The sequence below is a fragment of the Balaenoptera physalus genome (assembly GCF_965194825.1).
Source record: "Balaenoptera physalus genome assembly, chromosome: 21".
Taxonomy (NCBI): Eukaryota; Metazoa; Chordata; class Mammalia; order Artiodactyla; family Balaenopteridae; genus Balaenoptera; species Balaenoptera physalus.
Window position 1 is genome coordinate 10,533,448 of NC_138902.1, and position 18,497 is coordinate 10,551,944.

The following is an 18,497-nucleotide window of genomic DNA, read 5'->3' on the forward strand; positions in this document are numbered from 1 at the left end:
TATACAGTACAGACTGGTATTCCAAACACTGACTATGACAAAACTTTTTAATCAGCAGGGATCTTTCAGGTTAGAAGTAGTAAAAATGACCTTTAGAAGTATAAATCTACATTATTAGAAGATGACAATTAATATTAGGAAGATTACAATTATTAGAAAATATTAGAAGATGACAATTAAACAAACCACTTAGGATTCTCTTGGCTATAAGTAAGAGAAAGCTCCAATTCATTTAATGAGAAAATTTACTATCTCATAAAACAGGAAGGCTAGACATAGCAAAGTCTCCACGGTCGATGGAGTCACTAGTTCAAAGAAAAATATCAATTGTTCTGTCTCTCCAATCTTCTGTGCAAAGCATTAACTTTCTTCTAATGTTGTGCATCCTCATGGTTCTAAAATGATGCCCAGAAGTAAATGGGTCAACATGCTTTCTTATTCCCATTCAATAGAAGCAAGAGAGAAGTGGTCCAAACCTAGGGGAGAGCCTGGTTCATCTTAGGCAGGGGCCCACCCTTAGACCAATAAGAGTGGCTGGGTGAGATGCCTACTTCAACTGGTTGAATCAAAAGAGTCAGGCTCCCTTCTGGAAGTGGGAGTGAGGAAGGTAGGAAAACAAAGTCAAATATCTGTTAGGAAGAACAAAGAAAAAATGGATATTAGATTGGCAGAAAACTATCACATAGGGCATTTGCTGGCAAAATACACAGTTATTCCAGTAATAAAAATACCTTAATTAAATTTTATTCACACCAATGGAAAGGACAGATCCATTCATTCACAAAATTCTTTATTGAACTCCTGGGTGCCACACACTGTCCTATGGGTTCAGTACACATAAGTATATAAGGCAGTCCTCACTCTAAAGGAATTCATTCTGTGTCTGTTTTTGCAATTGAACATGGGTTCCTGTTTGCTTACCACTTGAGAAAACTGTTGTATTTGTCTAGGCAAGAAAGAATGAATGTCTAATGTGTAGTAGATATGGTGATGAAACATGTTTGAAAAATATTCAGGAAGAAAATTCCACAGCATTCGATGCCTGAAAAGATATGAAAGTAAAGGTAAATATGATTCCCATGTTTCTTTCTTGCTCAATGGTGATGCTGTAAACTGGGATAAAAACTATAGAAGAATGGGTCCGGTAGTATGGAAGGAATCAGGGTCAGAATTTTTTCTCCAATTCCCCTACAGACCTTATTATTGTAAATCTCCTTTGCATGCTTATATATTTGATTAACATGAAAAATTAAAAAAAATGCTTAAATGCTTTATGCTATTACAAAAGTGCCCCAGTCCTCACACCCTCTATGATTTATAAAATGATTTTTGATTACACATAGGATATATAGATAATCCAAATGTTGTGGGCAGGAGGAGGTTAAAGGATTATTAATGTTAAAAGGATTTCTTCTGGGACAGTGATATTTGCTGTAAGTGAGGAAAGACACCTCCTTGGTCATTGCCTTGTATCTGTGAAAGGAAGAAACTATGGAGATAGAGAAATTGGAGACATCACAGAGACAGGGTGACTTCTTTCTTGGGGCCCTTTGGTGAGGGGTGTTGGATATTTACCTATTCTCTTTCAGTTCCCCAATTATCCTTTGATACTTTTTTGTAATCTGTTGTGGGAATCTACAAAATGTAGTTCTCAGATTCTTTACCAGTGGTTTTCTATTTAGTTTCACCAAGAGGAGATACTGGTAGATGATTAGTAGATGGGAGATGGGGAGAAACTATAATTCTTTCTTGCTCTTTTTCTCTTCCTTCTACCTCTGTCTTTTTAACTTCTTGTTCTGGAGGAGTCTCCTCCAAGTTCCTGTTCTGAGGCAGTAGCCTCTCTTTGCCTCTTTAGGTTCTCCCAGCCCTAGGGGTGGTGCCTATTTCCTGTGGCACCTAATTGCTGGGTTATCTCATCTTCTTCTATTTGATGCTTCCAGCTCTACAGCTGGCTAGGAAGTGTTCAGCAAATGGAGAATAACTAACATACAGGTTTATGTAATCATTGTTCCAACAACCTAATGAGGGATGACTGTACGTGCTCATTGTAAAAGGCTGAAGTATCAACTCTAATTGTTTAGTTAGAGCTACACACAATTTATTAACTACATAATTCTACTATTCTCAAATAATTTCTTCATTCTGAATTCCTAGTTTAAGGGCTCATGTAGACTATCTGGTCTGGAATAGCAACACCTAAACTTTAGCAGACCCCAAGCTACTCAGATAACATGCTGAGGTCTGTGAATGCAGTACTAACAGGAACTCATGTTATGAAATTACTTTCTAATAAGACTCTTCTACAAGAATGGTTTTCAAAAAAAATACAATTAATATCAGAAAAGCCAATGCCAAGATTTCACTTGTAAGCATCTTCACCATTGTCATGATTACAGGTTGTGCTGTTGTCCTTCCTCTTCTCCTTTTCTGAACTTTTTTCCCAACTCATAGCCGCAGGCTGATTCTCCATCCTCAGTGCCCAGGTCTGCCAGAGGGCCAGCAGGCTGTCCAAAGTCTCTTAAGGCATCAGTTCTCTGAGGTTTGTTTCTCTAAAGGATTATCTGGATTTTTATCAAAAATAAAACAATTTAAAAAACAAATTATGTCAGTAAATTACATTTAAGTAATATTCTTTAATTTTCAAAGGACATTTTAATATCTTATTATACACATCCCTGGGAAGCAGGGTGATGCATTTAGCAATAGGCATCACTGAAGGCTTTGGGGTAGGGGATGGCATGATAAGACCTGGAAGAGGCACCTGCCTGCAGGAAGATGCTGGAGTAGAGACATCAATGAGGACTCTCCTACCACAGTCCAGGTGAGCGGAAAACAGGGCCTGAACTAGAGTGGTGGGAGTGGGAATTGGAAGGAGAATAGCAATGGCAGAAGCACTGTGGTGGTTGAAACTTTAGGACCTGGTGATGGATATGATAAGGAGGTAAGGGGGAAAAGCGTAGAATTTAAAGGCACCTATAGGAGTTCTGATCATTGGTGACTGGAAAAAAGCACTAAATTAGGAAGAGGAGCTGGCTGAGGGAAGGATGATGAAGAACTGGGTTTTAAACATAATTGAGTTTGAGATGCTTGGCAAGATGCTCAGGTGTGAATGTCTGGTGGACAGTTATAAATGAGCTATCAAAGCTTAGGGGAACATTTGAAGCTTGAGATGTAGATTTGAGGTTTATCTGCCTCAAATCAATTGTTTAAGTTCTGGGAAAGAATGAGGCGGTTAAATACAGGTCTGTTATAGGGCACAGGGGAGTCATTTCTAGGGAGAGTAGTCTGAAGGAAGTACTTGTGAAGGCTTTATCTGAACAGCATAAAATTAAAATCATATGTTCTCTTAGGTCTGCAATGGTTTCAAAAATAATAATAACACCTGGGTAATTACTAGAACTCTGCATACTTAATTTTGTACCAAATAAAATTTGTACCAAAGTTAATATTTTTACCTCATGACATTAAAAGTAGTATTTATATGGCTCATGATATTTTTGGAAATTCTAAACGTACTTCCTTTGTGAATGTACAAGAAAAACTCAACCTGTGTCAGGAATTTAGATTCTATAGAAGCTTAGATGGTCCTCTCCAAAAAACCTAGTTACTCAGAAGAAAAAAAGATATCAAGATAGCATTTCTGTCTTATCACTTAGCCAAGTACAGAGCCAAGTACAGGTATGTGGCTATGGTCATGTGCAAAGCAGCATTTGAGGAGAGGTAGAAAGATGTAGAGCGTAAATGGCCCTCCTCTCATCCCTACCCCATGCCTGAAATGCTACTGTTTACTTAACACATGATTCCCTTTTCAGCATTTTCTCAACCCTGGCACTATTGACATTTTGGGCTGAGTAGTTCTTTTGGGGGCCTCGCTGTGCATTGTAGGATTTTAGCAACATTCCTGGGCTCTACAATCTGCATGCCAGTAGTACCCCCTCCCCCAGTTGTTTTCAAAATTGTCTCCAGACATTACCAAATGTCCAGTTGGGGGCAAAATTAACCTGGGCTGAGAACCCAGGTTTCCTCACTTCCTTGAAGGTAAATGGCATTATGAGCTGTCATCAGTCTCTTTGTGCAGGAAGGACCAAAAAGAACAGAATTGGCTTAGGTTATGGGAAGACTGAACAAATGACACTGGTGCCTCAGGGAGACTTCACAGAGGCATCTTACAGAGAAGGTAAAAGGAGAAAGGGTCAGGATGGCTGTGGTTGACAAGAGAACTTCCCAGGATGACTGTTGGATGACAAGAGAACAACTGCGTTGTTTGCCAAGGATGTGTGCTGTATTGGGACATTAATGTGATGTGGTTCACTGCTAGCTGGTTCACCCTGTGTCATATTTATAGACAATGTTGCATTGTGTGTGGTGGATGTTATGAGCTACCTTCATATAACCTTAGCTTTCTGTGTGTAGATTGGTGGGAATTTCTTGGCTCATTTGGGTGGCATTTTTTAATTGAAGCACAAATAGTGGTATACTGCAGAGATTGGGATTACACCAGTAAGAACTGGACTGTCTGGTTTTCAAATCTCAGCCCTGCCACTTAACAATTATGCCACACTTGTGCTTAATTACCATGTCTGTGAAATGGAGGAACTAATTGTACCTACTTCTCAGTACTGTTTGGGCTACCATAACAGAATACCACAGGCTGAGTGACTTGAATAACAGTGTGATAATGTGATTTATAATATGAAATATATATTTGGTCTCTGTCCCATTTCTGGCACAGAGCTCCTAAAACACTTGGAATTTTCTGTGATGAGAGCAATAATAGGTGTCTTTTGTTATGTTAATGAGGTGGCTTTTGGGAAACACCTAAGAATGAGGGCTGGTTGCCAGGAAAGCCAACCACTGATTAGAGGACTGGAATTTTCAACTTCTCTCCAGGAAGGGGAGAGGGGCTGGAGGTTGAATCAATTGCCAACAGCTGATGATTTAATCAATCAAGTGTATGTAATGAAGCCTTCATAAACACCCAACATACAGGGTTCAGAGAGCTTCCAGGTTGGTGAACATGAGGAGATTCAGGGAGAGTGGTGCACCTGGAGGGGGCATGGAATCTCCTTGCTCTTTCTCCATACTTTGCCCAGTACATGTGTCCTACCTGGTGGTTCCTGAGTTATATCCTTTTATAATAAACTGATAATCCAGTAAGTAAAGTGTTTCTCTGAGTTCTGTGAACTGCTCTAGCAAACTAATCAATCCCAAAGAGGGGGTCCTACGATCTATAGCCAGTTGGCCAAAAGCATGGGAGATAACCTGGATTCGCGATTGGCATCTGAAGGGGGGAGAACAGTCTTGTAAGGGCTGAGCCCTTAAACTGTGGGATATGACTCTATTTCCAGGTAGATAGTGTCAGAAATTAGTTGAATTGTAGGACACTCAGCTGGTGTAGAAGAATAGCTTGGTGTGGGGAAAAAAAACCCACACATTGGAATTGATGTGAGAATGTTGGTTGGAGCCAGAACTGGAAACAGAAATTTCCCCACAGTTCTAGAGGCTGGAAGTTTCAGATCAAGGTCCATCTGGCAGGGTTGGTTTCCGGTGAGGGCTCTTTTCCTGGCTTACAGGCAGCCACCTTCTCACTATGTCCTCACATGGTCTCTCCTTGGTGCATGCACATGCAGAGTGTGCCCTCTGGTGTCCCTTTCTATAAGGCCACTAGTCCTATTGGATCAGGGTTCTACCATTACAAACTCCTTTATCCTTAATTACTTTCTTAGAGGCCTCATCTCCAAGCCAGATGAGTCAGGAACTGAATGGCTTCTCTTAAACATTCTCAGACGCAATTCTGAGAATCTTGACTCTGATAAGGGGAGGGATGTATCTTCTGGAAGAAGGAAATAAATGTTAGGGTAGGAAAGGGGAGAGCTTTGAGGATTAATTTACCTTAGTTGATCCTAACTCTCTTAATACATCAGATAAATCTTTTTGATAAGAAACAAATGCATTCTGTTTTCTTCTATGACATTCATGTTTTCTCCAGGAACAAACAAGCTTGGAAGAGTTCTGTTATTTGAAATACAGAAAACCAGATGGGTGTCAAAAAAATCTCTTGAACAAGTAGATATCCTTGGTTGCAAACCTTTTCTATCCAATTCAGGACACAAGGTGGTATGATTTGATGACTAAAGAAAACCCACTCAAAAATGTCCCTAGGGCCTAGCATAGGATTGGAAATAATTCCATCAGTAGCTTATCTTTTTGTTCCTGTCACAAGAGCCTGAAAATTCTCCTGGGTCCAGCTTTAAGTCCCTAAAACCTTTCTGCAAATTAAAATTTCCTCCCTGATTGAGTCATTGGAGCTGCTCAAGAACCTGTGGCCCTCTGAAGATGAAGTTGGGAAAGGACAGAGGGGATGTATCTGCAGGAGGCTAGGTTTGCCAGCTTCACAATTTACTTAGGGAAGTTGGCCAGTTTTGCTTCTCTTTTCCCCCTAAAGAAGAGCAACCATTCAAGGCACTTGAATTTTTAGAGCGGTTTTGGATGCAAACTCACAAGATTCTGACCAAGGCCACATGTTTGTGCCCAATTACAAATTCATGGGAAGGCTCTCCCCACTGCTCTGGGGGTACTTTTGAAGAATTTAAGGAGCAGGTCCTCTCCAGAACTGAGGGTTACCACATGGCTCTCAGTTTTCCTACCTTGGCAACCAACAAGATTGTCCAGGTCACTTCAAATTATACTAGGGGCAGAGAAATCTTATCACATAAGCTTGTCCAAGGGTCATCTAATTCCCTTGAGGAATGTAACCTTGTTTGACTAATTGTTTAAAGTTAATTATGGTCCAGACAGTTTACAACTCTGTCACTCTAGGTAGACATATTTTAGGTTGATTCAGATTTTGGGGCACCCTAATCAGCACAGAGGTCACCCAGCATAGTATCATTGAGGTTCTCTCATCTTTGGGGCTATGTAGCTAGAGAAGCATTTAGTGATCCTCAAGTGGATTGAAAGAGCTAATGTTCTTTCAAGTGCCCGCCCGCCCCCCACAAAGGAAGACTCCAGGAAGAAGTTGTTTAAATGAGAACCACACCAGCATCCTAATGTTGGGGTTGGGGCCAAGGCTGATGACTGCTGGAAATGCCACACTATATCAACACACGTCAACTTACACCCCTCCCCACCAAATGACAAACAACAACAAAACCTTCGAGATGGATATACCATTATCATTCCCATTTTATAGATGACAAAACTGACACAAAAGTAACTTGTCCAAACCCACACAACCTGGAGTGGGGAGCCAGGATTTGAATCCAGACAGTGTGGTGCCAGAGTCTGTGCCTGTGGCCAGAGCTTCCTAAGGCATGGTGCTCGTATACTATAAGCATCTTCACTGCTCTTCCCCTTTCATAGTCTGCTCAGCAAACGTGAAAAGGAAGAGGACAAGGAGTTTGGGGTTCTCTTCTTGGTTCCTGGCAGGAGCAGTTGTCCTCACTTTCGTAGGATCACTCCTGCACAATTCACCACTAACAAGTGAGAGGAAAGCAGGGGGAATTTCTGTGGAGCTCAAAGGAACAAGTTGTCCATGGAGTGGCTCCATCTTGAAGTGTCTTAAACATTTTGGGGGGGAAAGGTAGTTGTCTTATGGAGTAATGATAACTAGAGGACTGTGTTATTGGTACCATAGGTTAGTCTGTCTATTCACAGTGAAGGGTCCTACCTTTTCCATCTGTCCTGTGGGGACTCCACTGACTTCCTCTGTATTCTAAGCATCCTGTCATGATGGAGGGCTCTCACAGGTCTGTTATTCCAGCCCCCAGTTTATGCTCCAACTTCAGAACATTTTCAGCTTTTGTCCTTCTAAGTTAAATAATCTATATCAGTGAAAATACATACTTATTTGCATTAATATGGATATATGTTTTATGACATTACTTCCTATTTTTATATATTGATGTATAATATTCAGAGACAATATTTCTATAAAATTACTGAACCAGATATGGAAGGTATTATACTTTCCTAACTGACAGGTGGTAAGGAAAAATATCTTCTAAATCTCTCCCATCCTTCTTATAATTCCTTACAAACTCACTGCCATTTTTATCATTTCAACTGTACAAGGATCTACATTGGAGTCAACATAAAAAAGAAGAAATGAAAATAAGAGGTAAGAAAGAGTGTATTGTGTATTCACCAGAATGACTACGTTGGAATCCCAGTTCTGGGGACTTCCCTGGTGGTGCAGTGGTTAAGACTCTGCACTCTCAATGCAGGCGGCCTGGGTTCGATCTCTGGTCAGGGAACTAGATCCCACATGCACGTCACAACTAAGAGTTCACATGCCACAACTAAGGAGCCTGAGTGCTGCAACTACTGCAACTAAGAGCCAGTGCAACCAAATAAATAAATATTAAAAAAAAAAAAAAAGTATCCCAGTTCTACACTTAGCTTGTGAACTGGGCAAGCTACTTAACTTATTGGTGTCTCAGTTTCCTCATTGTAACGTGTGAAGATATTAATAGTACTTCTTAGCCTAAAAAAGTTTTTTTGTTTTTGTTTTTCTTTTCAGACAAGGGACCCTTCTGTAAATCTTTATAGAGTTTCTGTGAGGGTTAGCTAAGTTAATAGATGTGAAGCAGTTAGAATGGTGCCTAGAGCATATTATTGTTACTTGAATAGAGGATGAAAAATACTACTACATGATGCAGATATAGGTATATACCTAGAACAGCTGTAATGCACTAAAGAAAAACAAGTAATAAGTGAGTTTAGTAAAACAATCAAATCCAAACTATATCTCACAAATCAAACAATTATAAGAAAAAAATTGTTCTTATAATTCAGCAGTAAGCAGTGTTATGGATGGAACTGTGTTCCTCCCATATCCTTATGTTGAAGTGCTAACCTCCAGTACCTAAAAATGTGGAGGTGGCTTTGGGACTGGGTAATGGATAGAGGCAAGAAGAGTTTTGAGGTGTATGTTTAAAAAAGACTGGGTTGCTTTGAAGAGACTCTTGATAGAAATATGGGCGTTAAAAGTGCTTTTGGTGAGATCTCTGACACTGGAAGGACGATGATTCTTTTTATAAAGTGGCAAAAAACTTGACTGAATTCTATTCTATAGTTTGGTGGAAGTGTTGACAGAAAAAAAGAATACACAACCTATATTTGTAGTGAGGTGGATGGACCTTGAGTCTGTCCTACAGAGTGAAGTAAGTCAGAAAGAGAAAAACAAATACCATATGCTAACACATATATATGGAATCTAAAAAAAAAAAAAAAGGTTCTGAAGAACCTAGGGGCAGGACAGGAATAAAGACGCAGACGTAGAGAATGGACTTGACGACACGGGAGAGGGGGAAGGGTAAGCTGGGATGAAGTGAGAGAGTGACATGGACTTATATACACTACCAAATGTAATATAGATAGCTAGTGCAAAGCAGCCGCATCACAAAGGGAGATCAGCTCGTGGGTTTGTGACCACCTAGAGGGGTGGGATAGGGAGGGTGGGAGGGAGACTCAAGAGGGAGGAGATATGGGGATATATGTATACGTATAGCTGATTCACTTTGTTATACAGCAGAAACTAACACACCATTGTAAAGCAATTATACTCCAATAAAGATGTTAAAAAAAAAAAAGAATACACAACCTAAAAGTTGAGAGTTATGTTTTATTTGGTGGACAAAACTGAGCACTTAAGCCTGGGACACAGCCTCTCAGATAGCTGCAAGGGACTGATCCAAAGACATAAAGAGAAGGCAGGATATACAAGTAGTCAGAACATCAAAAGATTACTGTTTTTTTTTTTTTAACATCTTTATTGGAGTATAATTGCTTTACAATGGTGTGTTAGTTTCTGCTGTATAAGAAAGTGAATCAGCTACACGTATACATATATCCCCATATCCCCTCCCTCATGCGTCTCCCTTCCACCTTCCCTATCCCACCCCTCTAGGTGGTCACAAAGCACCAAGCTGATCTCCCTGTGCTATGTGGCTGCTTCTCACTAGCTATCTATCTCACATTTGGTAGTGTATATATGTCCATGCCACTCTCTCACTTCGTCCCAGCTTACCCTTCTCCCTCCCCATGTCCTCAAGTCCATTCTCTACGTCTGCGTCTTTATTCCTGTCCTGCCCCTAGGTTCTTCAGAACCATTTTTTTTTTAGATTCCATATATTAATAATTAATTAATTAATATTAATTAAAGAAAACCAGATGTCTCAAATTAAGGAATTTAGCACTTTTCTATGTATGGGAAGATGCAAGAGTCTGAAATCATTCCTTTCGTATGCACCGCACCTATCTGAGGCCAGTGTACTGTGTTCTCTCATCTCAGGGTGCACTGTCAGGGGAGCTTGCAGCAGCTGACTGCTAGATGGCGGGCATCCTGTCTCCATCCTGAGTTCCCTCAGGGCTCATTGTGGGGTGGCTGTAATGTGATGGCTTGATGGCTGCAGCATCCTTTGTTTACTGATACGGCAGGCAATGTCATATTTAATTCATAGAAGGTAAGACATGTGAGTGATGAATTTGGATATTTAGTTGAGGAGATTCCTAAGCATTCATAGTAGAATGTGAGAGGAGAGAGATAAATTGAAGAAGAAATTGTTAAGCAAAAAGCAAAAAGGAACCAGAATTTGAGATCTGGAAAATTCTCAACCTATCCATATTGCAAAACACAAGAAAGTGTGTTCTGGAGAGAACACCAGGTTATGGCTAGATCATCACTCCAAAAAGAGATTATGATCTAAACAGCTATCTCAGCAGATATGCTGCCAGCTTGGACTGAAGGGTACAGAAACATCATGAAATGAAAGAAGACAGTCAGACTCATAGGATTTTGTCAGTGGGGCTGGGGGACAGAGAAGGAAGCCTAAAAGTATTATTCTCCAGCCTTAACATTTAATGCAGTTTGACTTGCTAGTTTTTGGACTTGCTTGGGACCCTTTCTTTTTTTCTGATTTCTCCCTTTTGGAAGGTAGATGTCTATCCTATGCCTGTCCCATCATTGTATTTTGAAAGCAGATAACTTTTCTGATTTCACAAGTTTGCAGCTGGAGGGGAATTTTGACTCAGGATGAATCATACCTCAAGTCTCACTCACATCTTACTTGCATGAAATTTTGGACTTAGAGTTGATGCTAGACTAGGTTAAATCTTTGAGGGCCATAGGATTAGGTGAAAGTATTTTGCATGGGAAAAGGACATGAATTTGGGGAGGGGGCAGAGGGAACAACGTTATGGGCTGGATTGTGTTCCCCCAAAATTTGTATGTTCAAGTCCTGACCAATAGTACCTCAGAATGTGTCTGTATTTGGAGACAGGGCATTTAAAGAGACAATTAAGGTAAAAAGAGGTCATATGAGTAGTGTAATCCAATACAGCATAATAAGCCAATAATGATAATAATAATAATAAATTATATAAATAATAATTTATAAGTATATAGTAGTATTATATTTTATTAGTATAATAAAATATATTACTAATAATAATATAAATAATAATAATCCGCTACAGCATTCTTATAAGAAGAAGAGATTAGGAAACAGACGACACAGAGACTGTATGAGGACACAGGGAGAAGACGGCCATCTGCAACCCAGGTGGAGAGGCCTCAGGAGAAATCAAACCTGTCAACACCTTGATCTTGGACTTTTAGCCTCAAGAACTGTGAGAACATTAATTTCCATTGTTTAAGCCACTCAGCCTGTGGTAGTTTGCCCTAGCAGACTGATACAACCAGTTAGAAAATATAATGGGAAACTACCATTTAAATAGGCTCCACTCTGAATTGTCAGAGAAATACTCTTGAAAGCAAAAAGCACGACCTCTCCTTAATCTGGGGCCTCACATGTCCACTTGGGAGACTCAGTACTTCTTTGTGGGCCTCCCACTTTCACATTGCTATTCCAAATCTGTCTGCTTCGGGAACTGCTATTCTATAAACACCTCCTTTCTGGAAGACAGCCTTGCCTCATATTTGCAGAATTAAAAGGTCCATGTAGGGGGATTTCTCAGAGCAAAGGATAAAGCTACCCCAATGGGAGTACTGGAATCTCAGCATTTAGGAAGGTGGTGGGGAAGAAAAGACAACAACAATGAAGAGTTTGCTTTAGGAATGCAAGCACTGCCTTTCACCAGTAGCGGTTTCATGCATCTTGGAATTTGAGTTTTATACAAGCATTTGGTCAAAGTAGCAGCAGGCACCTCATGGCCTAATGGGCTGTGCAATAAGTTGAATGAATTTCAGCCCCCAGACTGCACTGTGCAAAAATATAGCATCTCTTTATTTTCTATAAAGGAAAAACCAAGTCCAAAGATTGAAAAAGCAGGCAAGCACTGAGCTTATTTACTTGCTATACAAAGAAACTCACATGCGTGAGTAATTTGCCAAGTGGCTCTCTGGGGGAAAAAAATCAGGAGGTTTTGTTTTGTTTTGTTTTCTTATGGCTAGGAAGGAGAGTTTAGTAGTGACTATATGAATCAAATATTAACACTTTCAGGTTGGATAGGGCCAAATCATTACATAAGTTTTTTTGTTTGTTTGTTTTTATCTTGTTGGTTACAAAAAGTCCCACTGTTCATTGGTCAAAAAAGGGTCTTTGATTACATCCAATGAGGCTCTGGTGTAGTGGCTAGGTCAGGTTTTTTAGCTTTGGTTAGAGATCACAGTTGCTTATTAATGTTGGTTAGTTAGAAGAAAATCTCAAAATACACAACATTCATTTTAATATCTCCTAGGGGATTGATGCTGCAACTGGAAAGTTCTTCATTTACACTCTCATTTACCCTGGCCAGTGAGCAATGTGAGCACAGTCATTCTTGGCACTTGGCTTCCCCTTGGTTTTGTGCTGCAGTTTCAGAGTTTCATCCAGGGTGAAGGTGTTAACTATGCAAGATAGGGGAGAGTCCTCTGGTCATTGGCCATCTGTCCTCACAGCTACCACTGAGAAAGACATCCATTGTCCCTGTTGGCATTTCTTCCTCAGAATCAGAACTCTTTCTTCTACTTCATGCTCCAGATTCAATGAGGTTCTGACATGAGGGGAGAACTCAGAGTTCTTAGTTATTGATCAACGTGGTCATTAAGTCATTCAAAATTCATTCCTCCCTCTCTCAGCTAAGATAATCTCTCATCTAAGGTCTTTCAAGTCACACTCTTTAAGTGCAAACCAGTATGGCTTCCTTCACTTGTCCCCTTACAAGATATACTTAACGTTTGTGCATAATATTATAATTATAATATTGAATGATCTAATAATTTTAATATTTAAGTAAAATATTTAGGGCATAATTGACTCCATGATTTCTTAGTTGGTTGCCCAAACTCTTTCCTTCCCCATCAATAGCTTCTAAATTATTACTAAATAACCAGTTAACGCTTTGGTAAGAATTGGTTTATAGGTTGTGAATGAAAATTGTTGCCTGCCATATCAGCAAACAAAGGATGCTGCAGCCATCAAGCCATCAGCAACCGCTGCCCCCAATGGTGGACCCTGAGGGAACTCAGGATGGGGAAGAACAGGATACTGGCCTTAGATAGCTAAGGTGTATATCAAAGGAATGGTTTCAAGGAGCCCAGACTCTTGCATCTTCCCATACACAGAAAAGTACTAAATTTATAACTTGAGATGTCTGGTTTTCTTTAATTAACAGTAATCCTTTTTTAAATAAAATTTTTATTGGAGTATAGTTGATTTACAATGTTGTGTTAGTTTCTGGTGTACAGCAGAGTGAACCAGTTATACATATACATATATCCACTCTTTTTCTTTTAGAATTTAATTTTTTAGATTCTTTTCCCATATAGGTCATTACAGAGTATTGAGTAGAGTTCCCTGTGCTATACAGCAAGCTTTTATTAGTTATCTATTTTATATAGATTTAGGTGTATATGTCAATCCCAATCTCCCAATTTATCCCTCCCCTGCCCCCGGACTTATCTCCTGGTGACCATAAGTTTGTTTTCTACATCCGTGGTTCTACTTCTGTCTTGTAAATAAGTTCATTGTATTTTTTTTTTTTTTAGATTCCACATATAAGCGATATCATATGATATTTGTCTTTCTGTATCTGACTTACTTCACTCAGCATGACAGTTGCTATGTTGCAAATGTTGTTGCAAATGGCATTATTTTGTTCTTTTTTATGGCCGAGTAATACACCACATCTTCTTTATCCATTACTCTCTTGATGGACATTTAGGTTGCTTCATGTCCTGGCTATTGTAAATAGTGCTGCAATGAACACTGGGGTGCATGTGCTTTTTGAATTATGGTTTTCTCTGGGTATATGCCCAGGAGTGGGATTGCTGGGTCAAATGGTAGCTCTATTATTAGTTTTCTAAGGAACCTCCATACTGTTCTCCATAGTGGTTGTACCAATTTACATTCCTACCAACAGAACGCAAGAGGGTTCCCTTTTCTCCACACCCTCTCCAGCATTTATTGTTTGTAGATTTTTTGATGATGGCCATTCTGACCAGTGTGAGGTGATACCTCACTGTAGTTTTTATTTGCATTTCTCTAATAATTAGTGATGGATTAAAGATCTAAATGTAAGGCTGGACACTATAAAAATCTTAGAGGAAAACATAGGCAGAACACACTTTGACATAAATAGCAGCAAGATATTTTTTGATCCACCTCCTAGAGTAATGAAAATAAAAACAAAAATAAACAAAAGGGATCCAATTAAACTTAAAAGCATTTGCATAGCAAAGGAAGCCATAAACAAAACAAAAAGATGACCCTCAGAATGGGAGAAAATATTTGCAAATAAAGCAACCAACAAAGGATTAATATCCAAGATATACAAACAGCCCATGTAGCTCAATATCAAAAAAAGAAATAATACAATCAAAAAATGGAAAGTAGGGGGAGGAACCAAGATGGTGGAGCAGAAGGACGTGCTCTCACTCCCTCCTGCGAGAGCACTGGAATCAAGACTAGTTGCTGGAAATCATCGACAGGAGGACACTGGAACTCACCAAAAGGGATACCCCACATCCAAAGACAAAGGAGAAGCCACAATGAGACGGTAGGAGGGGCACAATCACAGTAAAATCAAATCAAATCCAATAACTGGTGGGTGGGTGACTCACAGACTGGCGAACACTTATACCACAGAAGTCCACCCACAGGAGTGAAGGTTCTGAGTCCCACGTCAGGCTACCCAACCTGGGGGTCCGGCAACGGGAGGAGGAATTCCTAGAGAATCAGACTTTGAAGGCTAGTGGGAATTGATTGCAGGACTTCAACAGGACTGGGGGAAACAGACACTCCACTCTTGGAGGGCACACACAAAGTAGTGTGCACATCAGGACCCACGGGAAGGAGCAGTGACCCCAGGGGAGATTGAACCAGACCTACCTGCTAGTGTTGGAGGGTCTCCTGCAGAGGCAGGGGGTGGCTCTGTTTCACCATGGGGACAAGGACACTGGCAGTAGAAGTTCAGGGAAGTACTCCTTGGTGTGAGCCCTTCCAGAGTCTGTCATTAGCCCCACCAAAGAACACAGGTAGGCTCCAGTGTTGGGTTGCCTCAGGCCAAACAACCAACAGGGAGGAAACCCAGCCCCACACAAAAACAGTCAAGTGGATTAAAGTTTTACTGAGCTCTGCCCACCAGAGCAACAGTCAGCTCTACCCACCACCAGTCCCTCCCATCAAGCCTCTTAGATAGCCTCATCCACCAGAGGGCAGAGGCAGAAGCAAGAAAAACTACAATCCTGCAGCCTGTGGAACAAAAACCACATTCACAGAAAGATAGACAAGATGAAAAGGCAGACGGCTATATACCAGATGAAGGAACAAGCCAAAACCCCAGAAAAACAACTCAATGAAGTGGAGATAGGCAACCTTCCAGAAAAAGAATTCAGAATAATGATAGTGAAGATGATCCAGGACCTCGGAAAAACAATGGAGGCAAAGATCGAGAAGACGCAAGAAATGATTAACAAAGACCTAGAAGAATGAAAGAACAAACAAACAGAGATGAACAATACAATAACTGAAATGAAAACTACACTAGAAGGAATCAATAGCAGAATAACTGAGGCAGAAGAACGGATAAGTGACCTGGAAGACAGAATGGTGGAATTCACTGCTGTGGAACAGAATAAAGAAAAAAGAATGAAGAAAAATGAAGACAGCCTAAGAGACCTCTGGGACAACATTACATGCAACAACATTCGCATTATAGGGGTCCCAGAAGGAGAAGAGAGAGAGAAAGGACCCGAGAAAATATTTGAAGAGATTATAGTCGAAAACTTCCCTAACATGGGAAAGGAAATAGCCACCCAAGTCCAGGAAGTGCAGCGAGTCCCACACAGGATAAATCCAAGGAAAAACAGGCCGAGACACATAGTAATCAAATTGGCAAAAATTAAAAACAAAGAAAAATTATTGAAAACAGCAAGGGAAAAATGACAAATAACATAAAAGGGAATTCCCACAAGGTTAACAGCTGATTTCTCAGCAGAAACTCTACAAGCCAGAAGGGAGTGGCATGATATACTTAAAGTGATGAAACGGAAAAATGAACAACCAAGATTACTCTACCCGGCAAGGATCTCGTTCAGATTCGATGGAGAAATCAAAAGCTTTACAGACATGCAAAAGCTAAGAGAATTCAGCACCACCAAACCAGCTCTACAACAAATGTTAAAGGAACTTCTCTAAGTGGGAAACACAAGAGAAGAAAAGGAGCTACAAAAACAAATCCAAAGCAATTAAGAAAATGGTCATAGGAACATACATATCAATAATTACCTTAACCGTGAATGGATTAAATGCTCCAACCAAAAGACACAGGCTTGCTGAATGGATACAAAAACAAGACCCATATATATGCTGTCTAAAAGAGACCCACTTCAGACCTAGGGACACATACAGACTGAAAGTGAGGGGATGAAAAAAGATATTCCATGCAAATGGAAATCAAAAGAAAGCTGGAGTAGCTATACTCATATCAGATAAAATACATTTAAAATAAAGAATGTTACAAGAGACAAGGAAGGACACTACATAATGATCAAGGGATCAATCCAAGAAGAAAATAGAACAATTATAAATGTATATGCACCCAACATAGGAGCACCTCAACACATAAGGCAACTGCTAACAGCTATAAAAGAGGAAATCGACAGTAACACAATAATAGTGGGGGACTTTAACACCTCACTTACACCAATGGACAGACCACCCAAAATGAAAATAAATAAGGAAACAGAAGCTTTAAATGACACAATAGACCAGATAGATTTAATTGATATTTACAGGACACTCCATCCAAAAACAGCAGATTACACTTTCTTCTCAAGTGCGCATGGAACATTCTCCAGGATACATCATATCTTGGGTCACAAATCAAGCCTCAGAAAATTTAAGAAAATTGAAATCATATCAAGCATCTTTTCTGACCCCAACGCTGTGAGATTAGAAATGAATTACAGGGAAAAAAACGTAAAAAACACAAACACATGGAGGCTAAGCATTACGTTACTAAATAACCAAGAGATCACTGAAGAAATCAAAGAGGAAATCAAAAATACCTAGAGACAAATGACAATGAAAACACGACGATCCAAAACTATGAGATGCAGCAAAAGCAGTTCTAAGTGGGAAGTTTATAGCTATACAAGCCTACCTCAAGAAAAAAGAAAAATCTCAAGTAAACAATATAACCTTACACCTAAAGGAAATAGAGAAAGAACAAAAAACCCCCAAAGTTAGCAGAAGGAAAGAAATCATAAAGATCAGAGCAGAAATAAATGAAATAGAAACAAAGAAAACAATAGCAAAGATCAATAAAACTAAAAGCTAGTTCTTTGAGAAGATAAACAAAATTGATAAACCATTAGCCAGACTCATCAAGAAAAAGAGGGAGAGGACTCAAATCAATAAAATTAAACATGAAAAAGGAGAAGTTACAACAGACACCGCAGAAATACAAAGCATCCTAAGAGACTACTACAAGCAACTCTATGCCAATAAAATGGACAACCTGGAGAAAATGGACAAATTCTTAGAAAGGTATAACCTTCCAAGACTGAACCAGGAAGAAACAGAAAATATGAACAGACCAATCACAAGTCATGAAATTGAAACTGTGATTAAAAATCTTCCAACAAACAAAAGTCCAGGACCAGATGGCTTCACAGGTGAATTCTATCAAACATTTAGAGAAGAGCTAACACCCATCCTTCTTAAACTCTTCCAAAAAACGGCAGAGGAAGGAACACTCCCAAACTCATTCTATGAGGCCACCATCACCCTGATCCCCAAACCAGACAAAGACACTACAAAAAAAGAAAATTACAGACCAATATCACTGATGAATATAGATGCAAAAATCCTCAACAAAATACTAGCAAACAGAATCCAACAACACATTAAAAGGATCATACACCACGATCAAGTGGGATTTATCCCAGGGATGCAAGGATTCTTCAATATACACAAATCAATCAGTGGGATACACCATATTAACAAACTGAAGAAGAAAAGCCATATGATCATCTCAATAGAGGCAGAAAA

General features: G+C 39.7%; 1 long non-coding RNA gene across 2 annotated transcripts in view; it reads right to left on the reverse strand.

Annotated features, from left to right (window-relative positions):
* Positions 1–773: 773 nt before the first annotated feature.
* LOC309651486 overlaps positions 774–18,497 on the reverse strand; it is a 105,732-nt gene continuing 88,008 nt past the window's right edge. For both annotated transcript variants that reach the window (XR_014258175.1, XR_014258176.1), the window contains 2 exons: positions 7,670–7,809; positions 774–2,561 (listed from right to left, as the gene is read on the reverse strand). This is a non-coding gene — a long non-coding RNA (uncharacterized lncRNA). The remainder of the gene's footprint in view (positions 2,562–7,669; positions 7,810–18,497) is intronic.